This window comes from Agelaius tricolor, unplaced genomic scaffold (genome assembly GCF_023055355.1).
Source record: "Agelaius tricolor isolate 1412-34295 unplaced genomic scaffold, bAgeTri1.0.p SCAF_6, whole genome shotgun sequence".
Taxonomy (NCBI): domain Eukaryota; kingdom Metazoa; phylum Chordata; class Aves; order Passeriformes; family Icteridae; genus Agelaius; species Agelaius tricolor.
The window spans coordinates 47,977,716-47,990,685 of record NW_027269266.1 but is presented as its reverse complement, the minus strand read 5'-3'; positions in this window follow the sequence as shown (position 1 = coordinate 47,990,685).

The window sequence follows — 12,970 nt, the reverse complement described above, 5'->3', positions numbered from 1 at the left end:
CTGAGTGGATTTTTCTCTGGTCTTAATTTATCTTTACTCTGATCCTTTGGCCTGTGAAGAGAGCCACTGATCCTACAGGAAAAAAAGAAGGGGATAAAAGATGGAATGAGCAATCCCCTTTAAGTGAGGGTCCCATCTCCATCAGAGTTAAGTGAGTTGTCATATGCACAATTGGTCACAAGATGTCAGTGTCAAGGAGCAAGTGGGAGTGAAGGGCCTGGGAAGCTGAGATCTCCCAATTCCCCATTCTGGGAATACTGCAGGGAACATTTGCTGTGTTGGCTCCTGGCATTGGGAACTGTTGAGGTATTGTTGGGGCTCGAGACTATAGTGCACGTGAGAAATCTTCCCAGCTCTTTGCAGGGTGGTTTTGGTTTGGTTTGTGGATAAGACCCAGCAGACCCAGAAAGCTGAGAAATTTCTGAGGCAAGGTGAGAGCAGGAAGCAGACAGGATTAGGAGCAGGAATAGATTCTGGCTGGAGGAGGAAGCTGTTGCCCTTTGGATATCCATCTTCTGTGGTAGAGTACTCCACTAGGGAAAGGTAGGTATCTTGCATACAGCTTTCAGCTGACATGTGAAAGCACAGGCCTTACAAACTGTCACCTGTAAAGAGCCCATTTTTTTATTCAGGATCCTGATACAAGGGATTTAAGACTGATCTGGCTTGCTATGGTCTGTTCCAGACTACATGAGTGGAAAAACTTCCTAACAAAAACTGCTGTGTGTAGCTGGCACAGCATGGCACAGCTTTTGCACCTCAGACTGTTGCATGGGAGTCAAGAGCAGGAGAGCTTGTGGGGTTATGGGAAGCCCACTCTTATAATGCTTTCATTATAAATATAATCAAAATAATGGTTTTACATTATTTTAGCCCATCCTCCCTGGGATTTCCAAGAGCTTCAGGAAGCAGCTGTTTTCCAGAAAGAAAAACATGTCAGGAAAACTCATGGTTTCTACTGAAACATCATTTTCCACAACTGTAGTTAGGATGTGGTCTCCTTGAGATTCAGTTAGATGCTCAGTACTTCCTTCATGAAAAACCTTTCAAATGGGTTGTGAAGGAAGAGTAGAAGTCCCAGTTCTCTCTCTTCCACCACTGACTAAAGCTATGTAGCAAAGCATGCATGACTATAGATCAAAAATTCCTTCTATTTATAGCAAATCAGAACTAGACTCCTTGAACTGTGAGATATATTTGTTTTCTAATTAGCATTGCATTTTTTCCAAGATGCTCTTGCTTTTTTATGCTCTAAAGGTTCAACCTAGTGTATTTTTCTCCTGTTTCTGTTCCCAAGCACAGGCTTGCATTTGCAGCTTGTTGTGCCTTGTATGTTTAAAGCCATGTTATTCTTCTGTTGCCTCTAGCTTTTTTAGGAGTAAAAGCACCAAGAGATGCTACTTCTTGGACTTCTGCTTTCAAAAAAAAAAAAAAAATCATGGCATAAGCTATCCTGAAGTCTTAAATTCTCAAATAATTACATTGGCTAGCCTACATGCATTTTCCTCATGTATGTACAGTTTGCCAAAATAGGAGTCACATTATTTCCTTGAAAATTCCCTCCCTGCTATCCAGAGCTGCTGTTCCAGCCCATATGGCCATAGCCAAGCTCACTGCTTTGGGCACCAACAGTGACAGACTTGTTGAGAAGCTGCCAATGTGGAAGCCTTGCCCAGGCTTCTACAATTTGTCCTGATCCAGATTCAACACCATGCAACTTAAAGCTACTGGAAGTATAAGCAAGTCTGAATTTTCCCCTGCAAGCCTGCAGAACTGTACACTACATTTATGTGACTGTTGCTCAGTGGTTTCCACTTCTCCCTTTTCAGAGCCTCTTACCAGAGCAGTACAGTAAGACAGACCCTCTATAATTCAACAGACTTCAGCCACACTTTGGCTGTGTGTGAATACAGGTGGCAATGCCATTTTTATGCTTATTTCCATAAGAAAGCATATTGCTCTCTCACCTTGTTCTGTGAGTGGCAGCTGCTACCAATTTGTGATCAGTATTCTCAGGTGGATTGTGGGTGAGTGTGTCTAAAATCAGTCACATGTAGGCTGGGAAGTGTTAGGCATTTACACTTCAAAAAGAAAGTGTCCTGCAGTACATCTTCTCCTTTCTTTTGGTCTTCCAGCTCTCTGAATATTATTGAAAACAGTTCTTCTTTCAAAATCCTGCCTGCCTCCTGTTAGGGAGCCCAAGCCTCACCTCAGCTGGCATCTATGGGTGGAGCCCATTGTTTTGGTGGATGAGCCAGGAATGGAAGCAGAGTCAAACATCTGTGATAGTATTGGCATTGTATTACCTGCTGTTACATTGGCCCTGTGATTGTAAGGCAGCTTTTAACTGGTAATTCATCAAAACTGAGTATTTGTCATGTGCCTGCTTAAAGTCTGAGATGGTCCAGCTTGAGAACAAATTTTATGTTATTCTTTGGCTGTTTGAGCAGGGCCTGTGTAGGAGGGGACTGTAGATGCCTGAAGGGACTGTGTGGAAATCCCAGATTTTGAGCCTGCTAGTGGTGCCATGAGGAAATAAAAACCACACATAGGATCATACAGATAAAGATGCAAATACAGTGCCCGTGTCTAACTTGGTTGTATGTTGGGCCATCAAATTGCCTTGCATTTCTTAAAATTTTGTGCCTGTTGGTCCATCCTACAATGCTGTACTTCACAAATACTTTTGCTCCTTCAATTTTAGGTATCCTCTTTTTGCAAATGAATATTTAAGTAGAACTTTCCACACATGGAAACTGATGAAAATGGGGAGACAACGTTGCCTGTTCAGTCCTACAATGCTGTACTTCACTAATACTTTTACTCCTTCAATTTTAGGCATCCACTTTTTTGCAAATGAATATTTAAGTAGAACTTTCCACACATGGAAACTGATAAAAATGGGGAGACAAGGTTGATCTATAAGAAAGGCCAATATTTTTTATTTCCAGTCCCTTCTTCTCATGCTTATGGAAGGTCCTTCCTGATCAAACAACATAACTGGAGAGTGAGGCATTCTTAATCTAACTTGCTACTTCGTGCTGAAACTGAATTCTCTGCATGAAAAATCAAGAAGAAAATAGGAGTAGAGACACAGAGACAGCAACAAAGAATTGAACAATTACAGGGGTAAATTCCCATTCAAAGCGTTTGAAGTCCTCTTTGCAACACTTCTGGATCTCATTGAAAGGGCACAAAAGGAGAGCAAAGCAGAGAGCACTGAGGAACAGCACTGCTTGGGAGAGGAGGGGATTCTTTCCAGACACGAAGGAGAATTGGGATACCCGGCTGCAGTTTGCTAACAGGCTCCTGCTGGACCCTGCTCCGGCCGGGGCGCACCCAGGGGCGGGCGGGCACCGGGACCCCCGCGCCGCCGCCGCTGTCCGCGGTGCTGAAGCTTCGCGGGGAGGAGGTGGACGGGGAGCATCCGGCAGATGGAGAGGTTTTTGTCTTCTTCGGGCAGGTGAAGGAATTCTACACGCTGGCTTGTGCTGAGGTGGTGGCCGCGGTGGGTCTGTGCGGGCAAAGCTTTGGCAATCGGACTGCCTCGATGGTTGCTTGTAGCTGGGATATCGCTTCAATGCAGGAAAGCCTGGACAAGGAGTTGGGCATAATTCCAGTGTCACAGACATATTTTCTGAAAAATCCTTTTGCCAGGATTTTTTCTCCTGAGAAGCTGAGAGGCCTCAGAAACGAAATGTAAACAATAATTGTCTGCTGCTGTGGAATGTGCAGGTGCAATCTCATGTGGATTGTTTCTACTTGATGAGCAACCAGAGGTCCTGCTGTGCTGGGACTCTGGTCGTCACAAGATTTTATTATCATTCCATTCATTTCTTTGCTAGCCTTCTGATATCTCTTTTCACTTTCTTTAGTATAGTTTTAGTATATAATTTTCATTTAATATAATATATATCATAAAATAATAAATCAGCCTTCTGTAACATGGAGTCAAGATTCTCATCTCTTCCCTCGTCCTGGGACCCCTGTGAACACCACCATAGTCCAGCTTTGACAATGTAAAGAGTTTGGACTGAAGTGTATCCAAGGCTGCAACCTGTGTCCTGGAAGCAAGTCCCAGTAATGGCACAATTGGGGGTCTTGCATATTGCAACTTTTTATTTCCTGCTGCAATGAAATGTTCCCGTTCCCTGCTCACTCACCCTCCCACACACACCCCCATCTACCCTCCTCGCCCCCCTTCCCCCCACCCCCCCCAAAAAAAAGAGAAAAATAATTAGTAGCCTTTGCTTGTTTGAGAATAGTGCTTTTTTAACAAAAAGAGTCAAGCTCTTTGTGCCCCATTTCAACTCTGTTGCATGGTGCTAACTGGAGCCATTGCAGCAGAAACATTACTTGGAATCAGCAAGGAACGTAATGAGGCTGTTAGCTGGATTTTGTAAGATAAACAGGAATGAGCTGTGTGTGTGTTTTGCAAGGTGGAAAAGGCATTAATGTGCTCACCAGCCCAGTGCAGGAATGAGGTACTGCCCACCATCTCTCAGAGTGGGTCAGTCCTTGATCTTACCAGGTGTCCATCTTCTGACCCACTGCATTTCTCAGAGGAATTTGGTTATTTTTTGATTATCATTAGTCAGGAATATTTACATGACTGTTTCTGACTCCACAGCTTCTTTCTTTGGGTTTTGTTGGGGTTTTTTCATTTGCTTATCTTGCTTGTTTTAGTTTGCTCCATTGACAGAAAATTTTTCTGACTAATGTTAATCCAAGGACCCAGCCAAGCCTCAGGTCAAATTCAACTAAACCTTAAAAGAAATGGCTATGAGCTCCAGTTCCACTCTTTGAGGGTTTCATCTCTTTTGGTCGCTGATGCCATTGTTTTGTTGATAATTAGGTCTGGCATCAATCTGAGTCTCCCCTTACATCTCTGGCTAGTGGGCTGCAGCAGGGTTTGGAGTCTTAATGGCAGCTCTCAAACCAAAGTCAGGTATCACAGAATATGCAAACACCAGTCTATTTAATACCCTGACTAACTGGACCTCTAATATCATCACAGCCTACCTTCTGGATCATTTTTAGCCTCTTTAGCATTTTATTAGCATCTGGTTTTGGGCAGTGATGGAGGTATAATACAGAGCTTGATACAGAACACAGAGTTCAGTGAACCTTTGGTCTGACATGGTAGGGCTGTATTTTTGTTTTTAATATTCCAAGTCAGGTTGTCAGCTGATTTAGAGCACCTGAGACTGTTCTGAAAAGATAAGAATTCAAGATCCTAGTTTTGTTCATTGACGGGATTTACAAAAGCATACAGGTGCCTAAATTCATTGCTGCTCCTGTAAAATTTAATTTTGTTAGGAACTGAAACAAGAGCACATCTGTTTGTTACAGGTGCCTGTTTTTTCACAGCTTCCATGTATGTTGGAGATTGGCAGACTGAGTGGGTATTTGGTGTAATTTGATGCAGTCTTTGATAAAAACAGGCTTCTTGAAAATATGCAAAGTCTTCTACACACTGAAAAGTAAAGGGAAAATATTAATATAAATGCTGGTCTAGGCATCAACAGAGTGAATGTTACAATGGATACATGTCAAGTCTGTTTACAGAAATAATAATAAAAAATAAATATTTTCGATTCACACCCTGCTTTTCAACTCAAAGGATCCCCAGGTGGTTTGCAGATGACATGCAGGGTTTGCTCTACATGGCACTGAACTGCAGTCACAGGAACTGTTCAATAATCTTTTTTGGTGCTGTCTGGCAGTCCTGAGTGAATCTGTGGGGATTGTTTGGGAAAGCAGAATGTAAACATGACAGAACTGAAAGATAATCAAGACCCAAGTGTTTGAAATGTTGTAGCTAATAGTTGTTATTAGTTCACATGTCAGTCTTGAAAAGCTAAGAAACCTGGAAGACCAGGTTCTCTTTCCTGTGAAAAAACAAACAAATAAAGAAGACAACAAAAGCCTCCTCCATTAAAACAAATCAAAACCAAAAAAGCCCACAAAGAAAAAAAATCCCAAATCAATGATATTTAAAACCAAAATATATGAAGTTTAACAAAGACAAGTGCCAGATTCTGTATCTAGCATGGGACAACCCTGAGTGTATGAACAAACTGGGGAATGAGAGGCTGGAAAGTGCTGTGGAAAGGGACCTGGGGCTCCTGGTTGATGGCAAGTTGAATGTGAGGGCACAGCACCAGCAGCTGAGCAAGGGAGAGGATTGTCCTGCTCTGCTCTGCTCTGGGGCAGCCTCACCTTGAGTCCTGGGGACAGTTTTGGGCACCACAATATTAAAAAGATATTAAGCACTTAGAGAGCATTTACCATTACATAAAGTAGAGGATGAGAGATATCACTAAGCACAGGCTGTCTGAGGTTCTCAAAGTCCTTTGCAAGTGATTCTTAAGGCATTTTGGAAGTGCTTCTTCACTACATAAAATAATGATTATAATAAGAACTACTATGCCAACTTTCTTTCCCGAATTCAGGGAGAGCCCAGAGCAGGAATCCTTAGTGCACCATTTCCTGATCCTTGTTTTTACAAAACTGAGCTCACTTCCTGTTCAAATAGACATTTTCCACTCACACTTCACAGCCGTAGAGTACGACACATGACTTGAAATCACAGCCACCTTCAAAAAAGTACAGTTATTCCAAAGAGCACAATAATTCCAGAGAAAGAGCACAATAATTCACAATGGTACAATTCATCAAGAACATCCACTGTGGAACATCCACTCAAAGGGTTTCAACAGCACTGGGATTCTGGACTCTGCTCCTTTACTCCACTGAATTTTCAGGATAAAAGGCAAGTGACTCCACAGCTTTTATCCCTGTATACCACAGGTAGGTTTGAAAGAATCCTCACTCTTTGAACTTCAATGCCTGTAAAGTAGGAATCACCAAAGGGAGGATTCCATTTCCCTTCAGGGAAGCTGCTCCTGCTTCCTGCAGGGCCATTGCTTGCCATGGAAACACCCATGGCTCTCCAGCCAGTCTGGGCATGAAGCAGATGACCAAAATGTCTACGAGTCATCTTACAAGGTAGCATGGGATCTTGGTAATGATCTGTAAGGCTGCAGCTTTTAATTATTTTAAACCCTCTTTCTTTGGGCTTGACATCTGCAGGGCATTCCAGGGGCACTGGGCCAGGCTGTTACAGAGTTCCAACAGAACAAACGTGGAGCAGAATCCAGCAGTCTTGGATGCTCTCAAATGTTAATATTCCAAAGAATGAGTTAGCAATCAGAAATGTGGGGGCTTTATGTCAGGGGTTTCATCTTGCTGCAAAAAAGGGAGCTCAGGCTCCACTGTCAGTCAATGTTCAGCATCAAAGTGGGCAAGAAGTAACCGGAAATCATTCTGTCTTGTGGAATACTCCTGAAATGAATTCTGTTTCTCCTTCTGGCCCCTAAATGTCACTGAAATGGTGACTTTTCTTTGTTGCTTGTTTTCAAAACTAACGCAGATGGGAGAAGCATTCCTATTCTCAGTTGGAAGCATTAGTGACCAAAGGTTATGTTTACTTTTGTTCCTTCATGTCCTTGTTTCTTCTCAATGTTCAGATTGGCATACAGGGCATACTCATCTGGAGAGTTGTACTCTTGGGTCCTTTCAGAAATGGGTTTTTTCATTAGCTTTCCAGAAGATTGCATAAATTTGCAAACTAAGAATGGCTGCTACTGTGATGTCAGCAGAAAGTTGCTGCTGCTGCTGATGCCATGCTACTGCCAACAGAATGTTGCTGTGGTGCATGGAAAGCCTGAGTGCCCAGAGCACCCCTTTGATAAGATTTTTACAAGAGGGTTCTTCTGATCTTCTTGGAGGAGATTCCCAGCTGATAGGCTGCCCCTTGGCCCTGGGGGTCCCATATTTTCCCTTTTCAGTGCGCAGTCTGCAAAACTGCTGCCCGGCATCACTAAAAATGTTCAGGCAAATCTTTGCTGCAGTTAGTAATTTTTTTCCACTGGCCTATTCTCTCTATTTTTGCCCAGACAAAATCTGGCTGGTGACTCACCTAGCAAGTAAGTAGAGTTTTTTTCCTAGGTGCATCTGATCTGGCTTTTGTATCAGTGTGTTGTTCATGCTATCCCTTAGTAACTGAGTTGATTTTGAAATGAAAAGGCCATTAAGATACTAGGACTTTGGTAAAGCTCACATCAACAGTTTCAGCCAAAAAGGGGATGTCTGTAGCTCTCTCATGGGGTGTGGGCAGCTTTTGTAATTGAACCTGCAGGGGTTCTTTTCCCTGCATTGGTTTGGCCTTTGGCAGTGGGGTCTGTGATTTCCTCAGCTGCTGGTTCAACAAAGACAACTTCCAAAATGCAGACTGGCAGAGCTTCTGAGAAGTCTGTCTAAAGACTCTGCAGTTATCTCCAGAACTGAAGGAAAGCAACTTATTTTCTAAATTCTGCGATTAAAAGATTTGATGGTCTGACTTTACAATGGTTGGAGAAAAAGAACAGCCTAGTATATTGTGCTGTTTTCTTGCTTGCTATGTAAAAGAATTGCTGCTACTGGAGAGACATCCTGCAAGAAAAATGCTCTTTATTTGGGTTGACTCATTCTGTGGGATTCCCCACAACAAGCAGTTTTCTAACAACATCTGTTTTATTTTCCCTTGCCCATTACAGGTGAAATTGCACATGGATACAGAAAAGCCTGTGCTTCAGTGAGTGGCAAAGTAACCTCTGATGTTCCAAGCATTTCAGAATCATGGAGCAAGCCACAAACTTTGCCTGCTGCAATAGGAGCTACCTTGTAGCCTGAAATAAAGTTTCAGTGTATTTGCATCAGCAAATAAGGGGTCCCTGGCTGTTTTGTAATTTTATTTTGAAGAGCTATTAAGTAGATGAAAGTCTGGTTTTGCAGACAGGAAGTTGCTTGCTGTTTGTTTTTAGCCATGGTGGAATATATGGTTGACAGCAATATGCAGTGCTGTCTAATTAGCTAACTCTAATTTAGTTTTAGCAACTCAGAATCCCATTTCTATCCAAGTTCATGATTTCTCCTTAGTATAGCTGGATAGATTGATGCATATTAATAAGATTGTAAGTAATTTGTAATGCTCTGTCACTCACACTGCTGTCTGTCCATGGTGAACAACACCAGAATCAGAAGCTGCTTGGGCTTCCTCTGTTTCTAAAGAAGATGTTGGTAAAGAGGAAGACAACCGACAAAAAAGACCTGTTTTTGGACCAGAATCTGAGAGTCCAGTATCAGTAAGGGCCACCTTTGGTCAGCATTGTGTTTGGTGTAATTCAGAGCTGTCTCTTTCTGATCAGGCAGCACTGGTCATTCATGGCTGAAAATTCTGAGGGCTGGAGTCCTACTGTGACCAAGTGGTTCCCCCACTCCCAGCCACTGACACCTGGAAAATCAGCTCTGAACTTTCAAGTTTAGTCTTCATTTTCCTGGCATTCTGATTGGAACCATGAGTTTATCTTAGCATTGGATACGAGGCAGCATTGTGTCTTTAAATGCTAGTGGTGTTAAAGTGAGCTACCTTGTATCTGTGCAGGCTCTCTGTCATCAGCGGAGCCAGCTGTCCAAAGGCACAGTTCACAGAAACTGTCCTGTGGAGGTTCCTGCCCCTCTCCATGGGCCATCTGATTAGCTAAATGAACAGCTTAGACTGCACTCGTAAATTTTACATGACCAAAATTTGATGAAGACAGTCCTGCCATGTCAAGAGAAGGTTGGCCTCTGAAGGGCTGGAACACAGCTCCTGATGGACACTTCCTAAACCCTGAAATACTGATGAAAAGTATCTCTGCCAGCCACCTTTCTGACACAAACTGATGATTCTTGTCACAGACCCATGCATCCTCTGGAACAGTAGCTGACACTTTACCAGTATCCTCTGAAACAGGCATTCCCACACCTGAGAACTCCAGCACCAGCACCAGCAGTTGGTATAGCAACACCTGCCAGGAGCAAAAGAGGATAGAGGAGGAGAGTCTAGGGACACTAAGTAGGTCTTCTGCTGTTCTGGTCTGATAGAGCCATGCTAATGTTCATAGACCATGAACGCTTGCCTTGGTACCTGTTCTTTCCCTCTATCTGTCTCCTCTGAATGTTTCTCCCTTTTCCTGGTTTCCTGTCAAGGTAACTCTTCAAAGGACTGTAGAAAACCAGTCACTGTGCAGGCCATCTGTGCTATGGAGCTGCTGTCTTGTTGTTGTTGTTGTTGCCCAAATGACTACAGCTCACAGCCCCAGAGATGCATTTCTGACCTGCTGGATGGTGGTATCTCCATTTTGAAGTAATCTTTCATTTTGTTCCTTTCAGGGAGCATTGTGAGTGCGGGAGACCCTGTGAATGTTGGACTGGAAAAAATTGCCAAAGGGTAAGCCCAACCACAGTTCCTTCTCCAGAACCACAGGCCAGGTGTTTTGCTGGTGTAAGATCAGGCATGAAGTCAGACAAGCTCCAAATGTGTTCAGACAGGGGGTTTAGATCCTTCTGTCTCTCAATACTGACCAGAATTTATAACTGTGATCAGGTGTCATCAAAGAACTTCATATGGTAGGTGTCTTGCCTTCAGCAAGGAGCAGAACCTGGAAGATCTCCTGTCCCTCTAGTTCCTGGCACCTCTTACCTACTTTCTTAAAAGAAATCTTTTTTTTTTTTTTTTTCCCTCAAAATAATAGGGCCCTAGATAGATTTAAATAAGAGATCTGAGATCAGAGCAATAAGAGGACTTGAGGACTCAGCAAGGCAACATGGAAAAAGAATGAAAGATATTAGTTTCCAGTTTTTGTAGATGTACTCCATGCCCCACTCAAGGCCCCACATAGGTTTGGAACTAAAATAAATCCAGTGTGTGCATTTGAGATTTGTGCTAGACATTCATGTTGCACCTGAATTTTCTTTTGGACCCCCTGCATGGCAGAGGGCTGGTGGGCTTCTGTGCTCTTGGCTGAAGAGTAGGTGATGCCAGGTGTTTTATAAACACTCCAGGCCACAGAGGCCTCCTGTCTGGGCTGGCTTTCACTTGTAGGAACTCATTGGCTTCTCCTTTCTTTGCTGCTGTTTTGTTTCTGGGGTTTCAGAATGGTCTATACAGTGACTGCTACTGCCACAGGAGGAGGGGTAAGTGTCAATAATCCCAGATTCTGCAGCTCTTGAGTGCCTTTCCCTCTGGTGTGAGCTGTGGTTGGAGCTTTGGGTTTCCAGGAGAAAAATCTTTCTTGTAAAGGCTGTTCCTACAAATCACAGACTAGCATCATCCTGCCCAATCCATTTTGGAAAGCTCTTGGGGGCTACAGCTTAAGATTTCTGGAAGTTCCTATCTGTCTGACAGCAAATACATCTGATTCTTCCTGGTAGCTTCTAATCCCCTAAAATGTGCTTAGAAGTCTACAAGGGACTCAGGGCATATCCATAAAATGCCATGGCATGGATAATTTCTTTTTAAAGCCAGGAAACAGTTGCAAATCTAAACTGTTCAAGAATGTTCTTTAGAGTTGCAAAATCAAAATTCAACAAATTATGAAGTGGTAGGATTCTGTTTTTTGGGGAATAACCTTAATGATCCTTTTAGGATGGCATTTTATCCATAATGTCTGTCTGTGTTTGCTTTGTTTTGCCATAAAGAAGAGCAACAGTTGCATTTGAAAAAATGCTCAAACTCCATAGAATTCCTAAAGGATTCCTGGATATTCTGTGATATTTTCACAGGAGCAAAACTGCTTTGTGCTTGCAAACCATGTGTGAACGGTAATAGTGGTGATAAACTCAGGACATCGGAAAAGAATTTAGGTGCAGGGTGTGAGAGCTCTAGGGTTGATCGCCTAAAAGACCATTTTTACCAAGGTGACAAGGCAAAATGTCTGTGGCCATGTGTCCTAACCAGCACCTGAGCTGGAAGAGACATGGGCTGTTGTAATGTCGGTGACTAAGCTCTGATGTGTAATCACACAGCAGTTTGGCATAGCTGGGCCTTGTTACTCCAGAAACTCTCACTCCAGGATCATTCTGACAGACTTCTCAGGTTGATGGTTTTCAGTGTCATTTTAGGTGGCTGTAAAGCAAGTGAGTCTCCAAAAACAGCTCCAAAAGGAACTAATCAATGAACTCCTAGCTGTAAGGGACAATAAGCACCCTAATATTGTTAGCTGTTTAGAGAGGTATGTTCTTCTGGTATTATTGTATGAATGTTCATTTATGTTCTGCAAGACAAAGGTTAAAGAAAACCTCTTCAGATACTGCTGGAGAGCTTTTTACTTTTATTTATCTATTTGTATACAATATGTGGGAGGACAGTGAATTTTGTTTGCATTAATCTTTTCTGTCATGCATCATTGGAAGCCTGTCTTGAAAAACCTATCTGACTAAAACAACAGTCCCTAAGTTCACTGCCTCCATGTGGTTTTGTTGGTTTGGGGTTGGTTTGGATTTTTCAAGTTGAAGGTATTTTCTGTGTTTTATGATAAGTGCTGATAACTCATCATAGAAATTATTTCCCTGTATTTTTCACTTTCTTGCCCTCTAAGACATCTCGGTTTTCATGGATGGGCCTTTCTTATTAGACTGCACAGATTCCAAGTAGTGTGTAACTTAGGAGAAATACCTCTTCCTTTCATTCTGTGTTCATTTACAAGTGCCCTGGAAATAGGAATAAACTGTAGTAGTTTTCACAACTGAAGTTTTTTCATAAGGTAATTTAGCTGTGCACATTCATTTCCATGCCATTGTTTCCTTCTTTCAGCTACCTTGTTGGGAATAAACTCTTGATAATTATGGAATACTAATAAAGCCTCTCATTTGGTGTTATTATAAAGCAGAGCAATAGGGCTCAGGAGCTCAGTCCCTGGGTAGGGACTGGGTGCCCGAAGTTGGCTCGCTCATGCCAACGCCGTGGGGCTACCATCTAGCAAGCATGGTGATTATCAGCTCTAGAGTGATTGCAAGCTCTCAGGATTTCAGCTCTGCTTGCTAGGTAGTGGTGCCCTGGGCTTGAGGCTGCAGCAGACGGAGAGAGAGGAGAAGGAGAAGGCGC